The sequence below is a fragment of the Gavia stellata genome, chromosome 2 (assembly GCF_030936135.1).
Source record: "Gavia stellata isolate bGavSte3 chromosome 2, bGavSte3.hap2, whole genome shotgun sequence".
NCBI lineage: Eukaryota > Metazoa > Chordata > Aves > Gaviiformes > Gaviidae > Gavia > Gavia stellata.
The window spans coordinates 3,509,699-3,523,434 of record NC_082595.1 but is presented as its reverse complement, the minus strand read 5'-3'; the positions used below and the strand labels follow the sequence as shown (position 1 = coordinate 3,523,434).

The 13,736-nt window shown below is 46.2% G+C and overlaps 1 protein-coding gene across 2 annotated transcripts in view; it reads left to right on the top strand.

The window, feature by feature from the left end:
- Positions 1 to 10,447: 10,447 nt before the first annotated feature.
- Positions 10,448 to 13,736, top strand: part of LCLAT1 (lysocardiolipin acyltransferase 1) — a 121,435-nt gene continuing 118,146 nt past the window's right edge. The window contains exons 1-2 of one of the 2 annotated variants that reach the window (XM_059830888.1): positions 10,462 to 10,480; positions 10,669 to 10,780. The gene's annotated coding sequence lies outside the window, so the exon portion shown is untranslated. Of the gene's footprint in view, positions 10,481 to 10,668; positions 10,781 to 13,736 lie in introns of both variants that reach the window. The other variant, XM_059830894.1, reaches the window with a different exon arrangement.

Genomic DNA, 13,736 nt, shown 5'->3' with positions numbered 1-13,736 from the left:
CAGACCCCTATAGTGATGACATTATGAAATTAGTATTATTACTATGAATAATTGCATCATTTTCTCTGATTCTAGTTATTCTTGTTTACTGCTAATACATGTATGTAAATGCTATTCATCACTGGAGTGACTGGAAAGATTTCACATGGTTTGCAGTGGACAGTTTTAGTGTCCTCCAAGCAAAGGGGAAAAATACACCTTGACTCTTCTTAGCCTTGAAATTATGCAACAGATTTGCAAAATATTTAAGCACGGGGCTACCAGGTCTCTATCAAGGTCACCGTAACCTATAAAAACACTCCCACTGATTTCATTAGCCTTTTCATTAAGCTGAAAAGACCAGAGCAATCAGAGCTGCCTATTAGTATCAAGAACGGAAAAGAGGGATAGCCAATCTCGTAATGCACGTTCAACAGTAAATGGACTTGCACGGAGACCTGTGTGCCTCAGAGGGCTCAATGGCAGGGCTGAGCGGTAGGTGATGAAGAGCCGTGCAGGGAGAGGGGTGGATTCAGGTCCTGGTTACAACAGTGCAAATCTCCCTTTCGGCATAAGCAAGCAATGCTTTACACTTTACATAGGGAACAGGAGAAAACACCACTGGGAAGTAAGCTGAGAGACGTGGAACATCTTAATGCCTTAGTTAGGGCTTTTTGCCTTATTGTCAGCTCTTCCACACTGATGCACATATGTTTTCCTAACCACAATGCTATCCAAAGCCTCCATCTTGGTTAACATTTCATCATTCACACTCCGGGAATTATCATTTCCTCTAGACATGCTGACAAAGCTCATTGTTTATTGCTCGCAGCATGTCAGAACTGCTGGTTTTGCTTTGGACTGCAAGATGTTTGGAAAGCCACACGCTTTTTCTGAAGCCGGCTCAGTCCCCTCCATGCCAACGTCAGCTGCTGTGTTCGCTCTCGCCCAGAACGCCGGATCCTGTCCATGATGAGCCAGAGCAGAGGAGAACGTCAGCTTGAGACTGACCAAACAGCACTGGATTTCATGTAATCACAGCCAAATTCTTTCTGGCAGCCACATGTACAGCCCTTCCAGAAGAGATGGCTGGTGCTTTTCTACCTCGCTCCCCTCCGAACCCACGGACAAGCCTGTCCAAGGAGTGAGCCAGGCAGGGTGATATGGAGATGTGCCCTGCAAGTGCCTGTTGTGCTGTTCCCCCACCCAGGGGAGATTACCGTTCTTCCTGGCAGCAATATTGCCCATGGAGGGATTACAACAGGGAGGAGGCCATGCACCAATCCTTCTGGAAAAGAAGGTGATCTTCAGCAATGGTACTGTGCTCTAGGTCTTCCCATCTAGAAATGGGGGCAACACCTGGCTGCTCACTGACCTGTTACAACACTGCAGTCACAAATGGTTGCAAAATGTTGCAGTTGGAGAAATGCAGATAATTGTTTGTTAGTTAGTGCATTTCATGTGACAGGACATACATTTTTCCAGAAGTCCCTGAAATCTAAACTAACACAGAAAACACAGGACTAGGCCTACAGATCTGTACATCGTTACCTCTGGCTGCACGGCTGAGCCCTCATTTCAGTCCAGGAGGAGCGAGAGCTGAGGTTTTGATGAAGGCTCAATTTCTGTCTTGCAGGGAAAGTCCTGAACCGCATAATCTGATCTCCCCAGCTAAAACTTCTCCTGGATGACCTGTCCTGCTCACAGCAGTCCGGCAGGCAGGAGAGAGGACACACGGCACAGGAGCTGCCTGGGGCTCCATCACATGAGCTGAAGCCACCCAAAGGCACGCGGAGAGGCCTTCCGCCTGCCTGAGGACAACCAATGGCCCAGGCGGAAAGAAGGCAGCTGCACACGATGAGCGGAGGTGGAGCAGCTGGAATGGGACCGAGAGCTGTAAGTCCAGCACAGTGGCAGCCAGGGGCTGTCCTCGGCAGGTAGCAATACGGGGCCAGGGACGAGTAGGGTGATGGCAGCACTCCTCACTGCATGGGGCAGACGTGGTCGAAGGCACAGGATGCATCCTCCAGAGGATGGAGGTCCCTCTGGATCCTGTGATTGCTCCCAAGTTTGGGTTGCTCCCCCCATGGTGAACCCATAGGGACTAGCCCAGCCCAGGGAGGTAGTAAGGAGAGGTGGTGGGTTTGTTATCACTGGGAAATCAACAAGTGGTTTGAACAGTTTTTTGGGAGGGCAGAAGACTCCTGAGGGTCACTGGTGCTGATGACAAACAGCAGCTTGCCCACGAAGACCGTAGGCAGGTGCGTGCTACTGGGAACGCCGTCCTTCCTCGCTCCCCACCAGCACCTCACTCTATCTCACTTTGCTGCCTTGGCCTGACAAGCCCCTGTAGATGTGACCTGTCTCCTGGAACTCGCTTTCCCATGTTTTATTTGCATCACGCTGGATCTGTCCAGGTGATAAAACAAAAGACATCTTTTTATTATTGTTGTTTTTACTGTGCAATTTCTATGCCCTTTATTAGGGCTTTGCTTTTCCTGTGAGGAATAATCTCTGGAAACTTGGACAGGACCCTTTGGCTCACACTAGAAAAGGTAATAAAATCCTGGGAACCTAAAATGCTTCTCTGTTGTTTTCACCAAACATCTTTTCCCATCTTGAAAAATGTGCTTCTCTGTTCTGATTTGTTTCCTGATTTAGGGAAAATTTCTTCCTAACCTGTCAGCTTTCCTCCTGTCCAGCAGACCCAGGCATTCGAGAGGCTGTGACCAGGTGCTCAGAGGACTCTGCAGACCTCACTTCTGCTCCCCACCACATTTCTGAGTCTCCCTACAGCTACAAGGAAGCCACTTATTTCCTCATTGCTCTGGGTCCTCCACCTGCCACCTTATGATATAATATTTACTTACGTTTTCAAAGCATTTTAAATCTCCATAGGAATGCACTATAAAAGTGCATTAGTGTTATTACTATTCTCTGTTGTGTAACTTTGAGAAATGGCTTACATAAGGCTGGCTCCTCTGTCCCCTCTCTGACCCCCATCCATTGTCCCAGTGCTGCCGCCTCCTCCCGCGACAGCAATAATTAAGCTCTGGTTTCCCAGTATCCCACTCAGACTCCTACCCAGACCTTGAGGAATAACCATCCAGTTCCCTCTACGTCGGCCCAGAGATTGGCAGCTTTGGATTCAAAGGTCCTGCTGCTTCTCTCTCCGCACCTCTGTTGAACATGCCTGCATTAGAGTCCCAATATATGTTTTCAGAGGCTCCAGAATGACTTGTGTGATCTCAAAGCCCCTTTTTCTGGCATCTCTAAAATATCCCATCAACAACAAATGTAGATATTTTCTTGTAACTATGACACGAGTTTTATCAGGAGGACATGAGTCACCCTCGCTGGAGGTGTTCAAGGAACGTGTGGATGTGGCATTGTGGGACATGGTTTAATGGGCATGGTGGGGTTGGTTGATGGTTGGACTTGAGGATCTTACAGGTCTTTTCCAACCTTAACGATTCTGTGATTCTGTGACATTTGTAACCTTTTACCCCCACACTCTTCAGGCTCAGCTTTCACAAACCAGGTAGAGCAGGACCATAAGAGCAGTCAAGTAGTTACCTAAAGTACAACGTATTCAGATGGTATGGTGGGAAGGCTGAAGCTCCGTATGAGAATAACATAGCTGAATGCTGATGTGCTACTGACTGTGACCTGCTTTCTCTGCCACAGCATTTTTCTTTTTAGTATGTAAGTTAAATTTTTTTGTTCCTTTTATGTTCTGTTATACCAAAACACCTATTTTCAGTGAGCTAAAAGGTTGTCAAAACATCAGGTACTTGAACTAACAACACCGTGTAGGAGCTTTCACTAAACGGGCTGGTGACAGGAATCCAAAGGGTGCAAACCAGTGAGACTCCTCTATGCTCTTCCTCTTCTTTCTCTTCCTCCTTTCCTGAAGGATATTGGTCCACATCCTTACCATTTTTTGTGGAACAGCTGCCAGGTTTCATGCCAGAGGTGACTACATTTCAGAGACAAGCAAATGTACTGCTGTATTGCTGCCAGATACTGATCTCATGTACATTAGCCTTGGCTTTTCAAATGGCTCCACTGGCCTTCGGTGGACTCCAGCCTGACCCCAGCTTAAAAGAGATCTGAGCCCATTCCACTAATTTTTGGCATTCGAAAAATGTAAAGTATGTGTCTTATAACAATGTACCCATACATTCTGCCATCCTGTTAACTCCTGTCTCACGCAGGCTCACTCTCTCTCAGCCAATTATTTAGACAAGAACTGGTGACTAATAGAAGCAATTTGTAGGAAACATGCTGTTCCCAAGTGACCAACAGCAGATTGCTAATGACTGACATTAGAATGACCGTTCTCCAAAGAGGAATACTTGAAAGCCCACTGTGCACAGCACTGATCACATTTAACAGCAAAACAACCCCCCCACCCCCGATACTGGTACCTGCCATTTATCCTGGCTACTGCTTGCCTCCTTTCTCTGGTACATCTTTGGGGGCAAGCACACCAAAACGCAACAACCACGTATTTGTTTACATAAACATGAAATGTGATTTAAAACACTTTGGTAATGTGATCTTATAAACTCGATGGACAAAATATTAAAAATACGAATGCACTATAGGGAGCAATTCTGCACTGCTCAGGAGATGGATCATAGGGCTTAATAGATCGTTTCCATCTCTGAAATTTCTGAGTCATGATGAATGGAATTTCTTAGTATTTGAAACAAGAGAGGGGCACATTTAAAAAGACTGGAGAGGACTGCAGTGTAAAATCTTTGCACTATAAAAAAGGCAGCCTTGGTTTTTATTGCCCCTGCGGGGAGTCTCCTGTGAACCAAACAGCAACTAAATCAAATAAACATTTCTGAATTAAATCCATCTTCTTTTTAGCTTTGGGGAGTTTAAAAAAGCCAGTAATTTATTGAATTGCCTTTCATGGTTATACCTGCAGATGCCTTTTGAATTTGATAGCAAAAACATTTAAACTCACAGTGTTCCCCAAATCAGCTAAATCCATTATATCACTTGTGCCAGTTACTGTATTTGTAGGGCAGTAAACAGTGGCCTTTATTGTTTGCTGTTCATGGGACTGTGCATAAGAACGAGCTTAGTCTGTCTCCAGAGATATACACCTACCTTACTGGCACCAGAAATATTATACCAGCTTAAATCAGTGCAAGCTTTCCATGCTGTCACTGCCTCCCCTCTTTTCATTTGGTGACCGTGATCTCTACTCACTGCTGTGCTGATACCCTTTGAGTCAAGGCCCCTTCTCTACTTCTGCTGCTTCTGAAAAAAATTAACAAGTGCAGCTTAGGCATGTTACAAACAGCAAATTTCCCCACCTAAGAGGGTATGTGTGCTCAGATATCTGTTTTCCTTTGCAAGCAGATGGAGAGATGAAAATCCTTATGTGGGTTTGTCATATCCTCATCGCAAATCCTCCAGAAAAGTAGGAAAATGAAGGCGAGAAGGTGAATGATCCAGACGTCGAGTAACTTAGCTCTTCTCACAGGTACTGAAATTCGCTCAGAAAACCCAAGAGAGAGGAAAAATCCAGGTGGATATGGAGTACTGCAGTTTCGGCAAACGAGCTATATGAGGAGTGTTAGGGCAAACCACGGGGATTAAGGCAGAGCCATCCTAAAGGGTTTTAGGAGAAAACACAGTAGAGGCCCTGATGACGGTATCTGCACTGCTCTCTGGAGCGGAGGTCTTTGGGGAGATCATCTCCTGACCTCCCACCTCTTGCATTTACGATCCCTTCTCATCTTTCCCTCTCTGTCACACAATCCTTTCCTCTTCCTCTTCTTCCCACTCCTTCAATTTACCATTTTATAACATCTCTGAGGCTAATTCTGCAATTGTTGACATGGCATAGGACCATTAGGAAAGCATTTAACATGTTCTGATGTCATTCAGGAGGTGGGAATAGCCATGTGAACAGCAGGCTCTTGGCAGACCCATAAGTAGCTTGTGGGTCACAGTTTGAAAACCTTTTGATGCAAGCACAGCCCAGACCGTTTAGCAGCAAGAGCTCCTAGAGAGTCTCCTCATTCAAGTGACTGAGGCTTTTTCAAGGAACAGGAGAACATGAGTTTTCTTTCTGCTCTTTTTTTGGCAGTTCTAGGGAGGCGTGACAGGCTGCTTAAAGGTATCTTCCATATTGCTTATCTTGTCTTTCCTTTTGGGTACCACATGGTCTATCATTTCCCTCAGCTCAGATACAGGCCCCAAGGGGACTTAGCCTACGAGTAAAACACAGAACTAAGCAATAGTGATTAAAAACCAAAACATTTTAGGCATACTGCTGCTGTTAATGACACTGGTTTCAAATGCTTTCCCTCCTCTCTGTCTCCCCTCTCTTAGCGGCTTGTTACGAGCTCTGTGGTGCCACTTGTCATCCAGGTGAGCTATGCCAACACAGGATGGATGGAAGGGTCCCACTGCAAATCGTATCACTAAAAACATTTTGTAAAGCCTACCCCAGCTATAGCCAAAAAATTCCCGTTGCCTGTCTTACTATCAACATCTTAAATTCTTCCTTCCATATATTTCCAAGTCCTGCCAGTGGATGGATGGTAGCGCGTCTCATTTCCTGTTTTCTCTTTCTATTTCTCAGGTGCTAGCACAGCTAGAAAGTCTGAATCATTTTTAATTTCACCCGCTTCCAAAAAGGTTTTCATTGATTTTTTTTTCCCCCGCTGTAGTCAACTCTGTATTTTTTCAGCCTGTTTTTCCACATGAATATTGCTTACATAGCCACGCTGGCTGCAAGTCCCTCTCCAATAGCTTTTGAACCTTTTTGATGAATGTCACTCAAATTTGATGGAAGGGCAGTAGTCTCAGAAACAATCATGTTCCTATGAGCTCTGTTAATACAGACAGCACACCAGAGGAGCGAGAACTAAATTCATGTCCCCAGTGAGCAAACATTATTGCTTCTCTTGGCAGCTGGTACTCACTGGCCAACCCGCACCTATTGCTTCTTGCTTTGCGGGGCTGTCGTCCGTGGTGCGGGGAGGAGACGAAATTAATGCAGCGGGGATGGAGGTGGGCTGAGGGATACAGGGACCAAGTTCATTGGAAATCAAGCCTTGCCGCTTCCAGCTCTCCCCAAAGGAATTGTTTTGTGGCTGAATTAAATCTATATTGTTTTATTTCAAACATGTCGAAAGCTTGACTTCAGCTTCAAATGGCATTATTTTTGTGGAGGTAAAGCCAGTACCTTAATATTATTTTAACAAAGCCTTCTGAAATGCACATACATTTCCAGTCAGCCAGACTCTTCCTTTTTGCTGAATACTGAACATTCTTTTCTTCCCCTCACTGTTGTCTTTGGCTGCAGAAATTGTACTTTCCACTTTCACAAAAACTGTAGGGGCATTATGAATGCCTGTATTTTTCTTGAGCAGACTTTCTGCTTTCTAACAAAACGGTTACACTAGCTCACCTCACGCAAGTTCAGCGTTAAGTATAGGATCCTAAAGCGCAAGGTGCTTATCTACTTTGCCTGTGTAGTTGCAACTGAAAATTAAATTCTCCTTTGTATTTTCTAATGGAGTGCCATAGTGAATGGTTGAAAAGATGTCGTGTTCTTCTTCAGTCGGCTGCATGTCGATGTGATAGACAAAACGATTTCTCTACAAACAGTACAAAATTGCTTTTGGGTCCTTAAGGAAAACAGGAACACAATTACTCGTTATTATCTGTCTCAGCAAATTGTTTTCTTCACAGTTACAAGTAAAATATCTTAACTGGAAGTTTGTATAGCCAGGTGTTGGCATTGTAAGAAGGAGAGCTGTATAGTGTTTCACATTTTCTAATCGAATTACGAACTTTGATTACTATCTCCTGGCAGCACTCTCAGCAAGAAGAAAGTGTCGTTATTCCTACTACACTGATAGGTTGTGAGTGGATAGGGAGTGATTTGTCCAGGGTCACCCTGGAAGTGATGGAGAGTGGCCTGCAGTAAGATTCTGGCCCACGTTTTGGGGCTCAGAGATAGACGCTAGAGTGCCAAAGCTCCTTACTTAGCTACAAAATCTTCTTCAAGATTTTATTAACCCATTTTAGTACTGATTTCTTCCATACAGAGAGCTTCAACCGGAGAGACAATTACCCATGTGCGTTTTTGCCCATTATCAGTTTACCAGACTAATGGAAAGAACCGTGACTTCCCTGCCTTACAAAGCCACACGTAGATATGACTGCAGTTTCACCTTTCTCACCTTCCTATATAACAGCAGTATAATAATTTGGGGTCAGCTTTCCATTTAGCATTCCAGGGTTGTACCGGCAGGCCTATTGCAGATGCCATCACTGCAGATGCCCCGTTTCTATGCAAACTTTTGAGGCTGCCCAGGAGCCTGGCCACCAGTCAAGGGCTGACACCCCAAGGCACATGTTTCCCTTGGAGCCATTCTGCCTATGTTATTTCTCTCATCCTAAGGTCTTGCGCTTAGCTACTTCAAAATTCTTCAGTTTGCCTTCCTCTTGTCCTTATTTTTAGGAGGCACCAGTGAGGATTCCTTTCACCTAGCTTTAACTATCTGATCAGTAAGAGTGCTACCAAAAAGTCAGCCATTTCAGCTCCCCAAGTGCTGAGCTGTCCCAGACATCCATTTTAGGATGGAATGGGTCACTTTTTGGAGCTGCCTAGAGGGGGGAACCTTGAGGACTAAGTCTGACTAAATGCCTGTTTTATAGTTAGCACGAGTCAGGTGAGCTGAATCACCCAGCGAACAGCCTCCTGACACAAGAGACAGTGCAAGCTAACAGGGCATTGTCTTCATCTCTTCAGCTAAGTCATTTTGAAGGATTTGGGATGCTATTAGTACTTTTACTTAAGACCTTGCCCAGATGAGTTTTGAAATTGCACAAGGTCTTTAGGAAGCCAGTTCCAGTGCTTGACCATGCTCATTTTGAAGAATTCCTTCTTAATAGCTAATTGGGATTTCTCTTGCTGCAATGTGGGACCAATGCCTCTCATCTGTTTGCTGTGCACCTCTGAGAAGGGTCTGGCTCCACTTTCTCAATAACGTTCCATGAGTGGAAGACAGCAGCTAAGTCCCCTCTTAGCCCCGACTTCTCCAGGCTGAATGAACGAATGAGATCCCTCAAAAAGGGATGACAATGGAATTTCCAACATTTTAATGACTTCTAGGATGAGATTCCCAGAAGGCTCATTCCCTAATTCTTTTATTTCAAGTATTGACTGAATTGATGAATGATTCTCAGCTCTGCAAAAGTACTTATTGAGGCCATGAATTCTCACTGAATGGTGATAGGCACTTCAGAAGAGTCGATGTTGTCCTCAAAACTAACTGCAGTAGAAAAAAGGGATCCCACCAGGGGAGTGGCTATGGGGCAACATATCCCTAAACGGGTATGGGATCAGGTTTTGCCCTGGTATTTGTACTTTGCCGGAGTTTTGCAGAAGGGCATGTTCGCCCGTGCTCGTGAAATTGTTGTGGGGTCAGAAAGAGAGCCTGGGTCACTTTGGCCCTGATCCAACAGCTCGAGTCAGCCAGGCATGGGCTCACTTTCCTTTTACACAAGCATAAAACTTCACTTAAAACCTCCTGGAGTTTTCCTTCTTGGATTGGGGGTTTCACCAGATTTGTTTACCGTATAAAAACACACATGTGGAAAGAGTATAAAAAGGTTAACTGCGTCAACAGTGAGCGGCAGTAAAGCATGGAGCAATAAAAGCTGAAAATATTTCCAGTTACAGAGAAAGTTAAGAGAAACCATCTCCTCATGGCAGTGGAAATCATGCCACGATCGTTTTCCGTTTCTCTCACACTCGACAGGCTATTTTATGACAAAATCCGTGGCTGACAGTAGTGGGGTTTTCCCCTTCGTACAGCACTGTTGGGCTGATGAATCATTGTCCCTTTTTAGCTAATAACTAAATTAAGACGAGCGCTTTTTCTTCCTGAGCGCCTGAAGCCATCCTCTCCCACCGGCTGCCCCACGGGAGCGACAGCACGGCTCCGCGTACCCCACAAGAACCGGCCGAAATCCCCTTTTCAGGCGAGCCGAGGCCCAAGCTCCCGGCCGGGGACCCGCAGGGTGGCCCCGGCTTTGTGGGGCAGCGGGGCAGAGCCCCAGGGCGGCGGCGGGACCCCCTGCGGGCCAGGGCCTGCTGCTCCCGGGCCCACGGCTCCTCCAGCCACCCGGTCGCTCCCCAGGCCTGTCCCCCACACCGGTCTGCGTGTGTGTGAGGAGTGGGTGTGGGTGCGAGGAGTGGGTGTGGGGGTGCGTGGGGTGGCTGCTGCCCCTTTAAGGGAGGCCGGGGCCAGGAGCGGTGCCATGACAACGGCTTGACAACTGTGACCGGAAGTGATTGGGAGGGTCAGAGGTCGCCGGTGGCAGCGGGAATATGGCGGCGGCGGCGGCCCTGGCGACGCTGGGTGCTGGCGGCGGCGCGGCCGCGCTCCCCGGGGCGGCGGCTCCCTGAGCGGGGCGGGGAGCCTCCTCCCGCCGCGGCGCTGCCCCGTCTCAGGTGAGGGCGGGCGGGCGGGCAGACACGGGCCGCGGTGCTGGCGGCTGCGGGCGGCGGGGCTGACCCCCACGGCGCGGCGGGGCTGACCAGCGCCTCCGGGCCTCCGCCGCTGGCGCGGCCTTGCCGGTTTGACTCGCCGAGATGCGGCCTGGCGGACTCTCTCACCTGCCTCCCGTTTCTCCCCCCAGGCATGGTCGCCGCGCTGTAGGAGGGCTGGGAGCCGCGGCGATGCCAGGCGAGGAGCCGCTGGAGGAGAGCGCTTGAGCTTGTCTGGGGATACCTTCAGTGTGTGTGAAACGTGTACGTTACCTGAAACCTTTGTTTCAGTAGTGCTGTTTTTATTACACCTAGAGGAATAAACGGAGGCTCCTTGTTATAATCTCATCCTTAGTATCTTTCCTTTGGGGAAAAGTAGAGTCTCTTGTTATGACTCGCAGGTACACGAAGTCAGTCGGGTTTTGCCAACTGTGGCTGGGTGGTTTTCCTTGTTTACTGTGTCTGTTGTCGCTTCTCCCGTTGGTATTGGCGCGTAGGCTGCTGTCTCGGCTAGGTTTGCCCTCTGGCAAAGCTAAACTTTGACCTGAATGGTCTCTTGTGTAAGAAGTGCAGTATCGGCCCAAGGCATGCGACTTTTCACAACCAGGCTGTTCAGAACGTAACTGTGGCTGCAGAAAGCTGCATCCTAAAACTAAATATTAGAATTAAACTACGTGTGCAGCTGGAGCTCATGTGTATTCATTGTGATACAGTACTTGGTTGTCGCTAGACTTTTATTTCATCTCCACTTACGCTAGTGGATGGAGTGGACTATGCTTGCATAATGGGTAGCGTATTTTACTTATTGATCGTTAAGTATTGCCATATCTCACTTACTTTGTAGTAGCTGTCTCTCATTTTGAAGACACCACCCACTCTTTGCTTTTGGACCCATAGACTTTCCAGTAGAAGTTACCACAGCAATATTTTTAGGTTTCTCAAGCGCAAACTTATTCTGCTGTAACACAGAGATTAACAGATAGTCTTTTTTTTTTTGTTCCCTTCTTGCTTTACAAATGGGGAAAATAGGATAAAAAAAGGAAAGCCAAAGTATGTCTTAAATTGAACACAGAAATCTAAAATGAGGTGGTTGAGTTTGTAATCAGATTTTATAGTATTATCTAATGCTCTGAATGCAAAGCTTCAGTGGCAGCTGTACTATCTGGCTCCTCAGCAAATCAAGGTACAGTTTAACAGTGCGAATGCATAGTTTGATCAGTGTGTGGGCTGCAGCTGAAGAGTGTGGTCTCACTCCTTCGCCATCACTGGCCATGGGTTACTGCTACTCTCTGTGTAGTGGATTTAGTGGTTGGATGGTTGCAGGGACACTTGATCTAACAGTTTTATGGGGATGGCTTTCTGTTGAGTGGAAGCTATTCTAGTGAGTGTTTGCTCTGATACGAATGAAAGCTGTTTCTCCTTCTGCACTAATGTAATCCAGCTGTGGGTTAAGTATAATGTGAAACTGTACCTCAAGAAACCAGATCTCAAATTGGTCATTCAGAAAATCAGGACTACACTTCAAACTTCTGAAAAGTTTGGATTAAAAAAAAAAGTCAACCATGTGTAAGGAATATGTGGTAAGAGTGAAGGGAGTATAAGTCTGAAGGAGCTTTCCCATCTTTCCAGAGTCTTTTCTCCATTCACTTCTTGTCAAAGAGTTTCTGTGCTGAAAAAGGGAAGTCTCTTACACAGCCTTACTTAGATGTCAGGGGCTGGTCCACCACGTGTACCGAGTGAGACAGGAGTCTTGAAGCAAAAATAATACTGTATTCTACTGTAAAAGCCAAAGTGAAGTTGCACAGGGAAACCTTGATTCTGGTATGTTCCAACTCCACAGTCTTGATGAGTTTTGGTTTCATAGAGTTCCCTACACTCCTCACAAAAGCAATCTGAAAAGGAAATTGGAAGTGTACATGAGGTGACATCTTCAGATCCACCTGGGGTTTTAGCAGTGTTGGGGTTACTTGATCCAGCAAGTCCTTTCTCCAGTTGCTCAGGTGGCGGGCTCTCATGTGTTTCATCTGTTCCTGCAGAGTCTCTACTTCTTCAGCAGCTATTTTTAATAATGCCAGGCTAGATTCTTAATTGCCTGAACTGTCTCAGGTGCAAATCCTCTTGTCCTTCTGCTGGCTTTCTATTTGATTCTGTCCAAGACTTCTCCCTGTAGAGTTTCTATCTCTTAATTTTTGTTTAGACAGTCTCATTTATGTCCTTTCTTCCCTGTCACTTGTCCTGTCCTTCAATGTGCTGCTGCCCCCCACTCCTCCCACCTCTGGTTTGCCAAAACACACCTTTTCCTTTTGTTGGTGGCTTCTTCCAGCTTCTTGGGACATGCAGTGTCTTTGTCTCAGTTTATGCTTTCCTCCTACCTGGTCATTGTTTACAAACGATCTTTGTTTTCCTCTGTACTTCTTTCTTTCCTTATTTCATTCTCCTGTTCTTCACTTAAACTCTTGTTCAAGGTTGTCCCTTCCTTGTTCCCTTGTTTCTTCAGGTTGTGGTGCTGAGAACACGCAGACAAGATTCCTCATGTTCTGTGTGTGGTATTGAGTTCCATAACCTGGTTTAATGTTTGATTAGCTATGGACTGACGAGAGCTGGCTTGTTTGCGTTGCATGTGTGGTGTTTGGTCAGCACTTGGAGCTAAGAGAGGGGAGAATGGAACCTTTAGAGTTGACTTTTTGAAACAGGTCGCTGCTGAGTGTGGGCAAAGGCTTGCAGTCTGGTTTTACGTGACTTTTTGTTGACCTTGCCAAAAAGTGAATTGCTCCTGAAAGACAATTCTGCATTATAAAGTCCACTGTTTCTGCTCCAGGGCACGGTGAGATGTGAGAGCGCAATGTTAGCAGACTTCGTGAAACGTAGCCAAAAAGTCTCTTCTTTTTCCTAGTGTTCTCCTCTTAGCTGAACTAGTTTCCTTGTGAATTTGTTTTGCTATAAAAAACCTAATTTACTTAATTTGATATGTTTCTATTAGGGTTTCTTACATGCTTAGGGGTTCAAAACTGGGGAAGTCTTTACTCGTCAATACAAAATTAATTGCTCCACTAGGTTCACACACTATCCTTTCATGGGTTTAGAAAATGAATTTGCCTTTAGTCTGATAGCAGGCTTAGTTTTTGTTTGGTTGGGGTTTTTTTTGTTTTGGGATTCCCCCCCCCCCCCCCCCCCCCCCCCGGGGATTCCTTGAAACAAAACTGTTTTTTCCATCTTGCTG